The following is an 18,878-nucleotide window of genomic DNA, read 5'->3' on the forward strand; positions in this document are numbered from 1 at the left end:
TCTTAAACCTATTTATATATTGTCTTTATTTAACCGGGTAAGTTATTGCAAACACATTGCTTGTGTTCGAGAGCATGAGCAAACTGACTGATCTACAAATAATTATGAGTAGTTGATTTAAAAAGGTGATTTGTTGATCAATGATTCTGCACAATACGACTGCAGTGTCGTATTTTAGCATGTACAGTTGAAGTCGGAAGTTTACATACACCTTAGCCAAATACATTTCAACTCAGTTTTTCACAATTCCTGACATTTAATCCTAGTAAATATTCCCTGTCTTTGGTCAGTTAGGATCACCACTTTATTTTAAGAATGTGAAATGTCAGAATAATAGTAGAGAGAATGAGCCATTTCAGCTTTTATTTCTTTCATCACATTCCCAGTGGGTCAGAAGTCTACATACACTCAATTAGTATTTGGTAGCATTACCTTTAAATTGTTTCTTGGGTGCAACGTTTCAGGTAGCCTTCCACAAGCTTCCCACAATAAGTTGGGTGAATTTTGGCCCATTTCAACTGACAGAGCTGGTGGAACTGAGTCCGGTTTGTAGGCCTCCTTGCTCGCACACGCTTTTTCAGTTTTGCCCACAAATGTTCTATAGGATTGAGGTCAGGGCTTTGTGATGGCCACTCCAATACCTTGACTTTACTTTTTTGCCACAACTTTGGAAGTATGCTAGTGGTCACTGTCCATTTGGAAGACCCATTTGCGACCAAGCTTTAACTGATGTCTTGTGGATATATTGAAGCAAAATCTCAATCTTCCTCCTCATGATGCCATCTATTTTGTGAAGTGCTCCAGTCCCTCCTGTAGCAAAGCTCCCCCACAGCATGATGCTGTCACCCCCGTGCTTCACGGTTGGGATGGTGTTCTTCGGCTTGCAAGCCTCCCCCTTTTTCCTCCAAACATAACGATGGTTATTATGGCCAAACACTAAACAATACATGAATTGCACTATAATTGTGACAAACTCTGCCCACAAACTGTTAGAGCCTACATACACCTGTCCCAACAGCAGAGATTTATTTTCAGAACCATGGAGTGACTCCTTACCACTGCAACACCTGGCTATCAGCGGAGCCTTGTCTTGCAGCTGTGGTAACCCAGAAGGTCTACCCCGGGGGATGGTAATAGAGGGGAGGTACGTGAGGCGACGTTGGCTCCCTCTGCTGGGAATAAGGGAGCTGGGCACCCAGACACAGACAGCTCCAGGTGGAGGTAATTAGGGAAAGTGCCAACCAGCCATGGAGGCCAAATAAAAGGTTCACTGTGGCACACCGTGAGGGAGAACGGGGAGAGACTGACACCGGGCAAAATTAGAGAAGGACCGAGCCAAACTTAAGTGATTTTCTTTATGTTTATTTTCTGTCATAGTAAAGTTGTTTTTGCGGACTAAAAATCTCCCGTCTCTATCTTTGCACGCTCAACCCAACACCCTACGGTTTACCATACAGCGTAACATTTAGTTCAGCCGCTTTTACTGCCTTTAAAATGTAAAGAAACAAACATAGCTGTTATGGCGGACTTGCCATATGGATGTCTTGCTCCCAGGCAGACTAATTCACTTCTTTGCTCGCTTTGAGGACAATACAGTGCCACTGACACGGCCCGCAACCAAAACATGCGGACTCTCCTTCACTGCAGCCGACGTGAGGAAAACATTTAAACGTGTTAACCCTCGCAAGGCTGCAGGCCCAGACGGCATCCCCAGCCGAGCCCTCAGAGCATGCGCAGACCAGCTGGCTGGTGTGTTTACGGACATATTCAATCAATCCCTATACCAGTCTGCTGTTCCCACATGCTTCAAGAGGGCCACCATTGTTCCTGTTCCCAAGAAAGCTATGGTAACTGAGCTAAACGACTACCGCCCCGTAGCACTCACTTCCGTCATCATGAAGTTCTTTGAGAGACTAGTCAAGGACCATATCACCTCCACCCTACCTGACACCCTAGACCCACTCCAATTTGCTTACCGCCCAAATAGGTCCACAGACGATGCAATCTCAACCACACTGCACACTGCCCTAACCCATCTGGACAAGAGGAATACCTATGTCAGAATGCTGTTCATCGACTACAGCTCGGCATTTAACACCATAGTACCCTCCAAGCTTGTCATCAAGCTCGAGACCCTGGGTCTCGACACCGCCCTGTGCAACTGGGTACTGGACTTCCTGACGGGCCGTCCCCAGGTGGTGAGGGTAGGCAACAACATCTCCACCCCGCTGATCCTCAACACTGGGGCCCCACAAGGGTGCGTTCTGAGCTCCTGTACTCCCTGTTCACCCACGACTGCGTGGCCACGCACGCCTCCAACTCAATCATCAAGTTTGCGGACGACACAACAGTGGTAGGCTTGATTACCAACAACGACGAGACGGCCTACAGGGAGGAGGTGAGGGCCCTCGGAGTGTGGTGTCAGGAAAATAACCTCACACTCAACGTCAACAAAACTAAGGAGATGATTGTGGACTTCAGGAAACAGCAGAGGGAACACCCCCCTATCCACATCGATGGAACAGTAGTGGAGAGGGTAGTAAGTTTTAAGTTCCTCGGCGTACACATCACAGACAAACTGAATTGGTCCACCCACACAGACAGCATCGTGAAGAAGGCGCAGCAGCGCCTCTTCAACCTCAGGAGGCTGAAGAAATTTGGCTTGTCACCAAAAGCACTCACAAACTTCTACAGATGCACAATCGAGAGCATCCTGGCGGGCTGTATCACCGCCTGGTACGGCAACTGCTCCGCCCACAACCGTAAGGCTCTCCAGAGGGTAGTGAGGTCTGCACAACGCATCACCGGGGGCAAACTACCTGCCTTCCAGGACACCTACACCACCCGATGTCACAGGAAGGCCATAAAGATCATCAAGGACAACAACCACCCGAGCCACTGCCTGTTCACCCCGCTATCATCCAGAAGGCGAGGTCAGTACAGGTGCATCAAAGCTGGGACCGAGAGACTGAAAAACAGCTTCTATCTCAAGGCCATCAGACTGTTAAACAGCCACCACTAACATTGAGTGGCTACTGCCAACACACTGATTCAACTCCAGCCAATTTAATAATGGGAATTGATGGGAAATAATGTAAAATATATCACTAACCACTTTAAACAATGCTACCTAATTTAATGTTTGCATACCCTACATCATTCATCTCATATGTATACGTATATACTGTCCTCTATATCATCTACTGCATCTTTATGTAATCCATGTATCACTAGCCACTTTAACTATGCCACTTTGTTTACATACTCATCTCATATGTATATACTGCACTCGATACCATCTACTGTATCCTGCCTATGCCGCTCTGTACCATCACTCATTCATATATCTTTATCTACATATTCTTTATCCCCTTACACTTGTGTCTATAAGGTTGTAGTTTTGGAATTGTTAGCTAGATTACTTGTTGGTTATTACTGCATTGTCGGAACTAGAAGTACAAGCATTTCGCTACACTCGCATTAACATCTGCTAACCATGTGTATGTGACAAATACATTTGATTTGATTTGATATGTGGTTTCTACTGACAATTGACATGTACAAACCATGACATAAGGGACGACGAGCAGATAAGATGCAATCCATAATTTCAATTAAGACATTAATGAGTGAGCTAGGACAGACGTAAATATAACTATTTGTTCAGCACTTTTGAAATGTACAGGGACAGAATTCAGAACATGGGCCATTCTTACAGTATTCTCCCTGTACACCAAAGTCAGAACCGTAGGTTAAATAAAGGGGCATATAAGCAGACAATATAAGCTTTTACAATAGTTGATGATTACATTTCTCTAAAACAGGCTACAGGCTACATGTGCACCACCAAGTCAGAACAGTAAGCTCAGTTGAGGGGGAAAGGGACCAAATTATTAGGGTGAGGCACATGGGCTACTAACAGCTTACTAGACAACATACACTTAGTATTACTGTCTTAGCTACAGTATACATATCTCCCTGGCATATTACATCATTTATGCAGCAGCATACAATACATTTTGGACTCACCTTGTTGTGCTGTGCTCACTTGAACGGTCTATGTGGGCAAATTTTGTCATCAAAGTCTGGCATTCTCTGGATTTATGGTGCTTTCAAGACACCTGGGAACCCGGATAAAAACAATGTTGAATCATGATGTCAGTGATCTTCAAGTCGGAGCTCTAGAAAGAGGACAGTTTTCCCTGCTTGGAATTCCGAGTTGGAATACCGTTCAAAATGTATTTTTCCGGTCGGAGCTCGTTGTTTTTCCAGTTCCCAGTTTTCTTGAACTCATTGAAGTCTGAGATGTCCTAGTTCTGAGTTTCCAGTTGTTTTGAACACGTCAGCAATCATGCTGGATTGACTGCATGACATGTATTCAAAGTTTTCGAGCTAAACGATGTTCTCTTTTAAGCTTGGAAAAGAGACCCTTACACCCACATGCAATGACATCTCCTGGTTTCAATGATGTTTCTAGAGACAATATCTCTCTCTTCATCACTCAATACCTAGGTTTACCTCCACTGTATTCACATCCTACCATATCTTTGTCTGTACATTATACCTTGATGCTATTTTATCGCCCCCAGAAACTTCCTTTTACTCTCTGTTCCAGACGTTCTACTCAACCAATTCTTATTGCTTTTAGCCGCACCCTTATTCTACTCCTCCTATGTTCCTCTGGCAATGTAGAAGTGAATCCAGGCCCTGCAGTGCCTAGCTCCACTCCTATTCCCCAGGCGCTCTCTTTTGACGACTTCTGTAACCGTAATAGCCTTGGTTTCATGCATGTTAACATTAGAAGCCTCCTCCCTAAGTTTGTTCTATTCACTGCTTTAGCACACTCTGCCAACCCGGATGTTCTAGCTGTGTCTGAATCCTGGCTTAGGGAGACCACCAAAAAATTTTACATTTTAATTCCAAACTACAACATTTTCAGACAAGATAGAATTGCCAAAGGGGGCGGTGTTGCGATCTACTGCAAAGATAGCCTGCAGAGTTCTGTCCTACTATCCAGGTCTGTACCCAAACAATTTGAACTTCTACTTTTAAAAATCCACCTCTCTAAAAACAAGTCTCTCACAATTGCCGCCTGCTATAGACCACCCTCTGCCCCCAGCTGTGCTCTGGACACCATATGTGAACTGATTGCCCCCATCTATCTTCAGAGCTCGTGCTGCTAGGCGACCTAAACTGGAACATGCTTAACACCCCAGCCATCCTACAATCTAAACTTGATGCCCTCAATCTCACACAAATTATCAATGAACCTACCAGGTACCTCCCCAAAGCCTTAAACACGGGCACCCTCATAGATATCATCCTAACCAACTTGCCCTCTAAATACACCTCTGCTGTCTTCAACCAAGATCTCAGCGATCACTGCCTCATTGCCTGCATCCGTAATGGGTCAGCGGTCAAACGACCTCCACTCAGCACTGTCAAACGCTCCCTGAAACACTTCAGCGAGCAGGCCTTTCTAATCGACCTGGCCGGGGTATCCTGGAAGGATATTGATCTCATCCCGTCAGTAGAGGATGCCTAACCATCTTAAATAAACATGCCCCATTCAAGACATTTAGAACCAGGAACAGATATAGGCCTTGGTTCTCCCCAGACCTGACTGCCCTTAACCAACACAAAAACATCCTATGGCGTTCTGCATTAGCATCGAACAGCCCCCGTGATATGCAGCTGTTCAGGGAAGCTAGAAACCATTATACACAGGCAGTTAGAAAAGCCAAGGCTAGCTTTTTCAAGCAGAAATTTGCTTCCTGCAAGACTAACTCACTGTAAAGTCCATGGAGAATAAGAACACCTCCTCCCAGCTGCCCACTGCACTGAAGATAGGAAACACTGTCACCACTGATAAATCCACCATAATTGAGAATTTCAATAAGCATTTTTCTATGGCTGGCCATGCTTTCCACATGGCTACTCCTACCCCGGTCAACAGCACTGCATCCCCAACAGCAACTCGCCCAAGCCTTCCCCATTTCTCCTTCTCCCAAATCCGTTCAGCTGATGTTCTGAAAGAGCTGCAAAATCCGGACCCCTACAAATCAGCCGGGCTAGACAATCTGGACCCTTTCTTTCTAAAATTATCTGCCGAAATTGATGCCACCCCAGCCTGTTCAACCTCTCTTTCGTGTCGTCTGAGATTCCCAAAGATTGGAAAGCAGCTGCGGTCATCCCCCTCTTCAAAGGGGGAGACACTCTTGACCCAAACTGCTACAGACCTATATCTATCCTACCATGCCTTTCTAAGGTCTTCAAAAGCCAAGTCAACAAACAGATTACCGACCATTTCGAATCTCACCATACCTTCTCTGCTATGCAATCTGGTTTCAGAGCTGGTCATGGGTGCACCTCAGCCACGCTCAAGGTCCTAAACGATATCTTAACCGCCATCGATAAGAAACATTACTGTGCAGCCGTATTCATTGATCTGGCCAAGGCTTTCGACTCTGTCAATCGCCACATTCTCATCGGCAGACTCGACAGCCTTGGTTTCTCAAATGATTGCCTCGCCTGGTTCACCAACTACTTCTCTGATAGAGTTCAGTGTGTCAAATCGGAGGGTCTGCTGTCCGGACCTCTGGCAGTCTCTATGGGGGTGCCACAGGTTTCAATTCTCGCTTCATACTCGTCGCCAAACCCACTGGCTCCATGTCATCTACAAGACCCTGCTAGGTAAAGTCCCCCATTATCTCAGCTCGCTGGTCAACATAGCATCTCCCACCTGTAGCACACGCTCCAGCAGGTATATCTCTCGTCACCCCCAAAACCAATTATTTCTTTGGCCGCCTCTCCTTCCAGTTCTCTGCTGCCAATGACTGGAATGAACTACAAAAATCTCTGAAACTGGAAACACTTATCTCCCTCACTAGCTTTAAGCACCAACTGTCAGAGCATTTTACAGATTACTGCACCTGTACATAGCCCACCTATAATTTAGCCCAAACAACTACCTCTTTCCCAACTGTATTTAATTTATTTATTTATTTTACTCCTTTGCACCCCATTATTTTTATTTCTACTTTGCACATTCTTCCATTGCAAAACTACCATTCCAGTGTTTTACTTGCTATATTGTATTTACTTTGCCACCATGGCCTTTTTTGCCTTTACCTCCCTTCTCACCTCATTTGCTCACATCGTATATAGACTTGTTTATACTGTATTATTGACTGTATGTTTGTTTTACTCCATGTGTAACTCTGTGTCGTTGTATCTGTCGAACTGCTTTGCTTTATCTTGGCCAGGTCGCAATTGTAAATGAGAACTTGTTCTCAACTTGCCTACCTGGTTAAATAAAGGTGAAATAAATATAAATAAATAAACACCCAGACTTGGACCACACACTCACTCCACTGAATAGCAGGCTAGTGATTGCTTTGCAACCGCTTGCATTTAGCCACTGATTCCTTCCTTGAGCCTTCTTGTAATCGGCACTTTTAATGTAACTCTATGGCAGCACCCAAGTTGCTAGAATTTTTGCATTCTCCCCGTAGATTTTGCGGTGACATAGTGTCCCCATGAGTGACTGAACACTGAGCCAAGATCAGCAAAACTAGAGAACATTACCATCCCCTACGCTCAATATTTTCTGCTGGCTCACCGCACCACCACAGAAAGCACTGAGCTTGGCTGAAACACCTGCATTTTGGAGCTGTCTTACTCAAGAAAGCAAAAAAAGAGACCATATTCAAATGCAGCTTTATTAACACAATGATTTTTAAAAATCGATTTAAAAAAAATATTTTACATTGTTTGCAAACTTATATAACATAATAAAATAACATGCAAAACAAGTGACCTCTGAATGGCGGGGCGCAACTACATACTGGTAGCAGGTAGATACACAAACACATACTGTAACTGTAATGTACATCTCAGGGTGCAGGCCAGCGTTTGAAGCTGTCATATTATATAGATATTTTTTTATGCAGAGTATCATTTGTTTTCTGGGAATGAAAATGACATCACTTGGAGCTACTTGTTGACCATGGAGAAGGATGACCAGGGAGAAGGATGAACATGGAGAAGGATGACCATGGAGAAGGATGACTAGGGAGAAGGATGACCAGGGAGAAGGTAAGAAAGGCCTCCATGTCTGTCAGGTTTGCACCTGTGCCACATTTACACTAGACATTTTCAGAGGAGACACAATTCAAGTATGAGTGCATTGGCTGTAAATGTACATCCGTAATATTGTAATGACACAATGTAAACCCTGGCTAACTTAGGGTTGCTGGTGAGTTTTCCAGGTGTTAATACTGCATTCTTCCTCAGATTGGTATCTCCAACCCAGAGGACCAGCAGAAGGTTCTGAGTGTGGTGAAGGAGATGCATCTGGACCGGGTCGACCTGGACACACTCAGCCAGCTTGAGAACATAAACAGCGGGTACAGTACAAATCTTTTTTTCTTTCTATTAGAGTAATCCCTTCCAAGTTTACACATGCATTATACCCCCCCCAGACACATCAAATTTTAGTTTTAACCCTAAACGGCCACACCTGATTCAATTAGTCAAGGGCTTGATGATTACTTGACTAATTGAATCAGGTGTGGCCGTTTAGGGTTAAAACTAAAATGTGAAATGTCTGGGGGGGGGGGGTTATGAAACCCTGCTGTGGACATCCTCTCTCCAGGATTCAGACATTACATTCAGGACACCCTCCTCACCGGCGAGGTCTCAGCATCATCCCCAAATACTGTACACAGGCCATTCTCGAGTGCTGGAAGTCATCCGTCAGACAGACGGATCCCACTGTTATTCTCCCACTGCCTCTTCAAGTCTCTGAGAGAAGAGTCCTAATGGTTTAAGCGGGCCATAATGATTTGTAAGGTGAGAGGAGATGGAATGAAATTCCCCCCCCCCCTCCCTCCCTCTTTCCAGCCTCTCTGTGACTGATGACAGGCCAGCTCTCAGGCCAAGCGACCATGTCTGCCTGCAGCCCCTCACGTCATGAATCCTGAGGCCTTACGGCCATGTTCTCCCCTCTACTCTACTTTTCATGTCAGGCATACCGGGCTACTTTTACAGAGACTGTACATCCCCTGGGGTAAATCCTCTGATGATGGCCACGCTGTAAACATTACACCACTAGATACAGCATAAGGGATGTGGCTATGCTCATCCCAGGAGGTAGTGGCTACACTTGTTCAGAGAGTTCACCCGGGTTATATTGACGTGGCCCATTTCATGTTCTAGTTGGGCTGGTACATGGCCAAAAGTATGTGGAAACCTGCTCGTCGAACATCTCATTCCAAAATCATGGGCATTGACATGGAGTTGGTCCCCGCTTTGCTGCTAAAACAGCCTCCACTCTTCTGGAAGGCTTTCCACTAGATGTTGGAACATAGCTGCGGGGACTTGCTTCCATTCAGCACAATGAGTGAGGTTGGGCTCTGATGTTGGGGTATTAGGCCTGGCTCGCAGTTGCCGTTACAAATCACCCTAAAGGTGCTCGATGGGGTTGAGGTCAGGGCTCTGTGCAGGCCAGTCAAGTTCTTGCACACCGATCTCGACACACCATTTCTGTATGGACCTCGCTTTGCGCACAGGGTCATTGTCATGCTGAAACAGGAAAGGGTCTTCCCCAAACTGTTGCCACAAAGTTGGAAGCACAGTTTAGAATGTCTATAGTTTAGAATGTCATTGAATGCTGCAGAGTTAAGATTTCCCTTCGCTGGAACTAAGGGGCCTAGTCAGAACCATGAAAAACAGCCCCAGACCATTATTCCTCCTCCACCAAACTTTATAGTTGGCACTATGCATTTGGGCAGGTTGCATTCTCCTGGCATCCGCCAATCCCAGATTTGTCCGTCACACTGCCAGATGGTGAAGCGTGATTCATCACTCCAGAGAACGTGTTTCCATTGCTCCAGAGTCCAATGGCGGTGAGCTTTACACCACTCTTTGCATTGCGCATGGTGATCTTAGGCTTGGGTGCGGCTGCTCATTCATGGAAATCCATTTTATGAAGCTCCCGACAAAAAGTTATTTTGCTGACGTTGCTTCCAGAGGGAGTTTGGAACTCTGTAGTGAGTGTTGCAATGGAGGACAGATGAGTTTTACACGCTAAGCGCTTCAACAGTCCCCTTCTGTGAGCTTGTGTGACCTACCACTTCCTCGCAGTGGAGCCGTTATTGATCCTAGATGTTTCCGCTTCACAATAACAGCACTTACAGTTGACTGGGGCAGTTCTAGCAGGGCAGAAATTCGACAAACTGATTTGTTAGAAAGGTGATATCCTATGACGGTGTCACGTTGAAAGTCACTGAGCTCCTCCGTACGGGCCATTCTACTGCCAATGTTTCCTATGGAGATTGCATGGCTGTCTGCTCAATTGTATACACCTGTCAGCAATGGCTGTGGCTGAAATAGCCACATCCACTCATTTGAAAGGGTGTCCACATTCTTTTGGCCATGTAGTGTATGTTAGACGGCATTCCACCTGCAGTACATGACAAAATGTACTGACAGACAGATGGGTGGACAGGGGGACAGAGATTTTCATACCGGGGGACAACTGACACAGATAGTCAAACCCAATTGACCGCTACACAACAGACAAATACAAACATAAGACCCTGTGTGGCCAATGTTCAGTATTTCCCCTCATCACTCAAAAATGACAGTAAAATATATACAACAACAAAAATTGAAACGAGAAAAAAAACTAAAAACCGTCACATCCAAATGATTTGTACATCATGTTCATCAGGGCTCCAGTTGTTGTTGTTGCTGCTATCGCTCCGCTGTCCTGTGTTCGTTGACGGGTTATTTGATTTGAAACGGTACCTCTCCCTGCATGTGTAGCAGCCGTTTTGTGATGCCCACACTCTGTCAGCTTGCCGTGTAAACAGTGTCAGTCAGATTGGAGTTACTATCTCCTCCCCGGGACCTGGGACTATAGCGCTGTTAGTTTATCTATCACACCAAAGACTGATAGGCTCTCGTTGCAACACTTACTACAGGGATAGGAGAGCAGAGGGGAAGATAGGGGGAGATGTCTGTCTGCTGCAGGCAGCCTCTCTTTCCCTCCCTCCTGGTTTAGGTGTACTGTACTGTATTGTATAGGGCAGGGTTTCCCAAACTCGGTCCTGGGGCCTCCCCCCATGTGCACATTTTGGTTTTTGCCCGAGCACTACACAGCTGATTCAAAGAACCAACTCATCATCAAGCTTTGATCATTTGAAGCAGCTGAGTAGTTCTTGGGCAAAAACAAAAATGTGCACTGCAGAGCTGTCCCAGGATTGAGTTTGGGAGGGAAACAGGGGGGCCCCAGGACCGAGTTTGGGAGGGACACAGGTTGTGCTGCTCACCCACACAATTAAGCTCAGACCGTCATACTTAAAACACACTTGGGGTCGAAGTGTGAAGAGACTCATCAACAGCGAGTTGGCTGTGAACCACAACCATGTCCTGTTTGAGGTTTTGGCTCATTGTCGTATACCCGTATCCAATTACTTTCAGATCAAAAGAAGTGCCAAGGTAATAGTGTAGGGGCTTGTGGTTGTTCTTTGGACTGGACTCTCTCCAGCTCCACTAACTCTCTCGCTCTCTCCACTCCCCAGCTGGTGTTGTCCCTGGATCATAAGGAGGAAGCCCAGGCCATCTGTAATGAGCTGGTGGTCCAGACTGGAGACCTGCAGAAAGAAGTCACCTGTCTCAGGAACCTGCTTTGTCACTTCAGCCCTGCCACTCAAGAGCCCCCGCTACAATATTTCCACTCTCCTTACTGGGCCACTCTGACTGAATGAATGAGAGTCCTGTCTCAGTTTCCTCTATCTGTCCCTGCACACCTTTTCACTGCTCTCTCTTCCCATCAGGTCCAATTCTAAACTTCTCACAACCTCGGGTCAATTCCCATTTCGCACCCTCTCTATGTGTAGGGTCCTGTGTGTAAAAGGGTTCTGACAGGGTGAGTCCTCACAGCCCATAACTCAGACACAGTGTGACAGTGTCCTGTCAATGTGGAGATGGGGAGGTTAGGGTGGGGAAGAAGGGGGGGTTGGGAGCCACGGACACTGGCGGTGTCAGACAGGAATCTGACAACCAACGGAGGCCATTTGGAGAGACTTACTCAGGGCCCAGGGGGGGCAGGCCCTCGCACCAGTTTATCTTATCTGTTGGGGCTCGTCTTGACACCCACCCCCCTAAACACACATACACAGAGTGCCTGGCCAGATGGAAGGATTGTGCTTCTGCCCATCTCCAATCTATGGGGTTGGTAAAATCATAGATCTGTTCCATAAATCTACAGGGCATTCAGATGTGGAAAAAGTATTCAGACCGCTTCCCTATTTTATTACGTTACAGCCTTATTCTAAAAGTTTTTAAAAATCTGTCGTTCTGCCCCTGAACAAGGCAGTTGGCCTACTGGGGAACAGTGGGTTTTCATTGTAAATAAGAATTTGTTCTTAACTGACTTGCCTAAAGCCTCAATGGAAAACAAATCTACAAACAATACCCCATAACGATAAAGCAAAAACAGGTTTAGAATGTTTTGCAAATGTATTAAAAATAAAAAACAGATACCTTATACATAAGTATTCAGACCCTTTGCTATGAGACTCGAAATTGAACTCAGTGCATCCTGTTTCCATTGATCATTCTTGAGATTTTTCTACAACTCTAACGGAGTCTACCTGTGATAAATTCAATTGATTGGACATGATGTGGAAAGAAACACACCTGTCTATATAAGGTCCCACAGTTGACAGTGCATGTCAGACCAAAAACCAGGCCATGAAGTCGAAGGAATTGTCCGTAGAGCTCCGAAACAGCATTGTGTCTAGGCACAGGTCTGGGGAAGGGTACCAAAACATGTCTGTAATTGAAGGTCTCAGAACACAGTGGCCTCCATCATTCTTAAATGGAAGAAGTTTGGAACCACCAAGACTCTTCCTAGAGCTAGCCTCTCGGCCAAACTGAGCAATCGGGGGAGAAGGGCCTTGGTCAGGGAGGTGACCACAGTGTCTCCTGACCCCTCCTGTCTCAGCCTCCAGTATTTATGCTGCAGTAGTTTGTGTGTCGGGGGGCTAGGGTCAGTTTGTTATATCTGGAGTACTTCTCCTGTCCTATTCGGTGTCCTGTGTGAATCTAAGTGTGCATTCTCTAATTCTCTCCTCTCTTTCTTTCTCTCTCTTGGAGGACCTGAGCCCTAGGACCATGTCCCAGGACTACCTGACATGATGACTCCTTGCTGTCCCCAGTCCACCTGACCGTGCTGCTGCTCCAGTTTCAACTGTTGTGCCTTATTATTATTCGACCATGCTGGTCATTTATGAACATTTGAACATCTTGGCCATTTTCTGTTATAATCTCCACCCGGCACAGCCAGAAGAGGACTGGCCACCCCACATAGCCTGGTTCCTCTCTAGGTTTCTTCCTTGGTTTTGGCCTTTCTAGGGAGTTTTTCCTAGCCACCGTGCTTCTACACCTGCATTGCTTGCTGTTTGGGGTTTTAGGCTGGGTTTCTGTACAGCACTTTGAGATACCAGCTGATGTACGAAGGGCTATATAAATAAATTTGAATTGATTTGACCAAGAACCCGATGGTTCAGAGTGACAGAGCTCCTGAGTTCCTCTGTGGAGATGGGAGAACCTTCCAGAAGGACAACCATCGCTGCAGCATTCCACCAATCTGGCCTTAATGGTAGAGTGGCCAGACGGAATCCACTACTCAGTAAAAGGCACATGGCAGCCCACTTGGAGTTTGCCAAAAAGGCACCTAAAGGGCTCTCAAGACCATGAAAAACAAGATTCTCTGGTATGATGAAACCAAGATCGATGAACTCTTTGGCTTGAATGCCAAGATTCACATCTGGAAGAAGCCTGGCACCATCCCTATGGGGAAGCATGGTAGTGGTAGCATCATGCTGTGGGGATGTTTCTTTTAGCGGCGGGGACTGGGAGACTAGTCAGGATCGAGGGAAAGATGAATGGAGCAAAGTACAGAGAGATCCTTCATGAAATCCTGCACCAGAGCGCTCAGGACCTCAGACTACAAAGGTTCACCTTCCAACAGGACAACGACCCTAAGCACACAGTCAAGACAATACAGGAGTGGCTTCGGAACAAGTCTCTGAATGTCGTTGAGTGGCCCAGCCAGAGCCCAGACTTAAACCCGATCAAACATCTCTGGAGAGACCTGAAAATAGCTGTGCAGCGAAGCTCTCCATCCAACTGACAGAGCTTGGGTCTGAATATTTCTGTAAATGTGATTTCAGTTTTTTTTTAAATACATTTGCAAACATTTCTAAAAAAAATGGTTCTCTCTTTGTCATTGTGTATAGATTGATGAGGGGAAAAACAATGATCAATTTTAGAATAAGGCCGTAAAAGTCACGGGGTCTGAATAGTTTCCGAATGCACTGTATATAAATGGACGTATCTTAAAACATTACTAATCATTGAAAATGAAAAATGAACCAATGGATCATAATACTTTTCTGGGGAAAAGTGGGGGTGCAAAAACATACATTTGCACCACTATTTGTAAGTGGGAGTGCAGCTGCGCCGTTTGCTCCATTGCTCAGGCGCCTATGGGAACAGTGATATATCTGTGCTATAATACAATACAGCATTATGAATGCTCTTATAGAGTCCATTTCGAAGGTATTTATAGAAAGCACAATAACATAGGCTACACCCTCAAACTACTATACGTGCCACATATGTATTTTTTAATATTTTTAACATTTTAATAATTTACCCGGCACTCTTATCCAGAGCCACTTACAATTTGTGCATTCATAATCAGTTGTCGTAAGTACATTTTCCTTCAAAGCAGTAGCTTCTAGGAATATTAGACATTCAACAAGTACGGCTACTACAGTGTTTTACAATATATTGTAACGACCCTGGGTTTATAAGCGCGTAAATCGACTCTGCCGCTCGAGCATGCTTTTGCGGCACAGTCGCCCGGACCTCGGGCTCGAAGGTCGAGGGTTCGAGACCTGCTGCCTGCTGTTTCATTACAATATGTAGGTCGTGGTTGGCCATGAGTGAGCGAGATGGGGCAGTCTTTGGGCCTGGGTGACTCGGGTGGCTGAGCAGTGAGCGGGCAAGGCCTGTTAGCTCTTGAGCGCTGATCCCTGATACATGATACAATCAGACATGCCATCTCCACAGGTAGTAACTAGCTTTCTTTCCACTTTATTCAGCCAATCACCCAGCAGTCATTGAGCCAATACCCACCCACTCAGGCTGAAATGTCTTAGGCCTGTGAATTGGCGGAAAACTAGGGGCTTGCGTCCTATATGGCACCCTATTCCCTAGACAATGCCTTCAGAAAGTACATTTTACATTTACATTTAAGTCATTTAGCAGACGCTCTTATCCAGAGCGACTTACAAATTGGTGCATTCACCTTATGACATCCAGTGGGACAGTCACTTACAATAGTGCATCTAAAACTTAGGGGGTGGGGTGAGAGGGATTAATCAGGTATTCCTTAAAGAGGTGGGGTTTCAGGTGTCTCCGGAAGGTGGTGATTGACTCCGCTGTCCTGGCGTCGTGAGGGAGTTTGTTCCACCATTGGGGGCCAGGGCAGCGAACAGTTTTGACTGGGCTGAGCGGGAGCTGTACTTCCTCAGTGGTAGGGAGGCGAGCAGGCCAGAGGTGGATGAACGCAGTGCCCTTGTTTGGGTGTAGGGCCTGATCAGAGCCTGGAGGTACTGAGGTGCCGTTCCCCTCACAGCTCCGTAAGCGGATGCGAGCTTCAACTGGAAGCCAGTGGAGAGAACGGAGGAGCGGGGTGACGTGAGAGAACTTGGGAAGGTTGAACACCAGACGGGCTGCGGCGTTCTGGATGAGTTGAAGGGGTTTAATGGCACAGGCAGGGAGCCCAGCCAACAGCGAGTTGCAGTAATCCAGACGGGAGATGACAAGTGCCTGGATTAGGACCTGCGCCGCTTCCTGTGTGAGGCAGGGTCGTACTCTGCGGATGTTGTAGAGCATGAACCTACAGGAACGGGCCACCGCCTTGATGTTAGTTGAGAACGACAGGGTGTTGTCCAGGATCAAAGGTTCTTGGCGCTCTGGGAGGAGGACACAATGGAGTTGTCAACCGTGATGGCGAGATCATGGAACGGGCAGTCCTTCCCCGGGAGGAAGAGCAGCTCCGTCTTGCCGAGGTTCAGCTTGAGGTGGTGATCCGTCATCCACACTGATATGTCTTCACACCCCTTGACTTTTTCACATTTTGCTGTGTTACAGCCTGAATTTAAAATGGATTAAGATTTTTGTTAATTAATTCAAATTTAAAAGCTGAAATGTCTTGAGTCAATAGGTATTCAACCCCTTTGTCACATAATACGATGCATTGACTCACTCTGCGTGCAATAATAGTGTGCAGCATCATTTTTGAATGACGACCTCATCTCTGTACCCCACACATACAATTATCTGTAAGGTTCCTCAGTCAAGCAGTGAATTTCAAACACAGATTCAACCACAAAGACCAGGGAGGTTTTCCAATACCTCGCAAAGAAGGGCACCTATTGGTAGATGGGTAAAAAAAAGCAGACATTGAATATCCCTTTGAGCATGGTGAAGTTATTAATTACACTGGTGAGGAGGGAAACCACTCAGGGATTTCTAAAATAGTTAAGATTTTAATGACTGTGATAGGAGAAAACTGAGGATGGCTCAACAACATTCTATTTACTACACAATACTAACCTAATTTACAGTGGAAAGGAAGCAAGCCTATACAGAATAAAATATTCCAAAACATGCATCCTGTTTGCAACAAAGCACTAAAGTAATACTGCAAAAAAATGTGGCAAAACAATTCATTTTTTGTCCTGAATACAAATGTTTGTTTGGGGCGAATCTAATACACCCCTTACTAAGTACTCTTCACATATTCAAGAATACTGTAGTGGTTGCTGCATCATGTTTTGGGTATGTTTGTAATTGTTAAGGACTGGGGAGTTTTCAGGATAGAAAAAGGCAACAGATTAGAGCTAAGCATAGACAAAATCCTAGAGGAAAACCTGTCTCAGTCTCAGTCTGCTTTTCACCAGAGACTGGGCGATGAATTCACCTTTTAGCAGGACAATAACCTAAAACACAAGGCCAAATCTACACAGGAGTTGCTTACCAAGAAGACAGTGAATGTTCTTGAGTGGCAGAGTTAGTTTTGAATTAAATCTAATCTATGGCAAGACTTGAAAATGGTTGTCCTAGCCATGATCACCAACACCTTGACAGAGCTTGAATAATTTTGAAAAGAATAAATGGGCAAATCTTGCACAATCCAGGTGTGGAAAGCTCTTAGTCTTGTGAATTTAAGTATGCTCTCTCTTTCTCGGAGGACCTGAGCCCTAGGACCATGCCTCATGACTACCAGGCACGATGACTCCTTGCTGTCCCCAGTCCACCTGGCCGTGCTGCTGCTCCAGTTTCAACTGTTCTACCTGCGGCTATGGAACCCTGACTGGACGTGCTACCTGTCCCAGACCTGCTGTTTTCAACTCCCTAGAGACAGCAGGAGCGGTAGAGACACTCAATGATCGGCTATGAAAAGCCAACTGACATTTACTCCTGAGGTGCTAACCTGTTGCACCCTTGACAACTACTGTGATTATTCTTATTTGATCATGCTGGTCATTTATGAACATTTGAACATCTTGGCCATGTTCTGTTATGATCTCCACCCGACACAGTCAGAAGAGGACTGGCAACCCCTTATAGCCTAGTTCCTCTCTAGGTTTCTTCCTAGGTTTTGGCCTTTCTAGGGAGTTTTTCCTAGCCACCGTGCTTCTACACCTGCATTGCTTGCTGTTTGGGGTTTTAGGCTGGGTTTCTGTACAGCACTTTGAGATATCAGCTGAACTAAGAAGGGCTAAATAAATATATTTGATTTAAAAAGACTCACAGATGTAGTGTACTCAAACCAAAGGCCATGTAGGGAATAGGGTGCAATTTGGGATGCAGCCCTAAAAGGGTCTGGTCAGGATTAGGTCAGAGTCTCATTAGGTAATTATGTCCACTTGAAGTGGAGTGTGTGTGTCAGAGTATGTGAGCGGAGTTGAGCTGTTGGAAATCCCACTCACCGGTCACGGAGTGGTCTTTGTGCACCGCTCTGGCGCTCAATGGCCCTTCCCCTGCTCCGCTACAAATTGCTTAGCACTCACAGGAAAATAAACTGTTGATCCAAATGAGCTCCATTCATTGTTTAAAAAAAAGATCATTTAACAAACACGCCATCTACTTTTGTGACTATGTACCATTTGGTTTTGAAGTAGACTATCATAAGAAGCTTCAACATTTCAACAACATGTTATAGGCTATGAACAAGGACCTACATAGGCGACAGGCTACATGGGCACTGTGTTAAAAAAAACCAAATAGCTTTTTCTCTACTCTATTTATGATCAGATACTTCAGTTGTAACGGGCTCTGTTGCACTCACATTTTACAGTTGATAGACAACTTTAGCACTGTTACAAACTTACTCCTCTCGTTCAACAGTAGCCTATATAGAAACCAAAACGTATCCGGTGTTGCTGCATGGGCTCTTTGGTTGTCTTGCCATCAATTACACAGGCTGTATGACCTATTTCTTGGTCGACTCATATCAACATCCCTGCGCATTAGTGGTGGGGTATACAAAATAGGCCTAATTAAAAGAATACTGCTGGGCTGAGCATGGCTTTAGCTTGTGGCTTAGCGATACCGGAGCGAAATTGGAGCGGTAGAGAAAGCCCACGCTCCAGCCAAATTACTCAAGCTCAACTCGACTCTAGCCCAATGCACTCCGCTCACATCCTCTGGTGTGAGAGAGAAAGAGACTTGTGTGTCTCGAGTTTGTGTCCACCCTACTCTTTCTCACATATTCCCTTGTGATCCTC

Source organism: Oncorhynchus gorbuscha, linkage group LG02, assembly GCF_021184085.1.
Source record: "Oncorhynchus gorbuscha isolate QuinsamMale2020 ecotype Even-year linkage group LG02, OgorEven_v1.0, whole genome shotgun sequence".
Taxonomy (NCBI): Eukaryota; Metazoa; Chordata; class Actinopteri; order Salmoniformes; family Salmonidae; genus Oncorhynchus; species Oncorhynchus gorbuscha.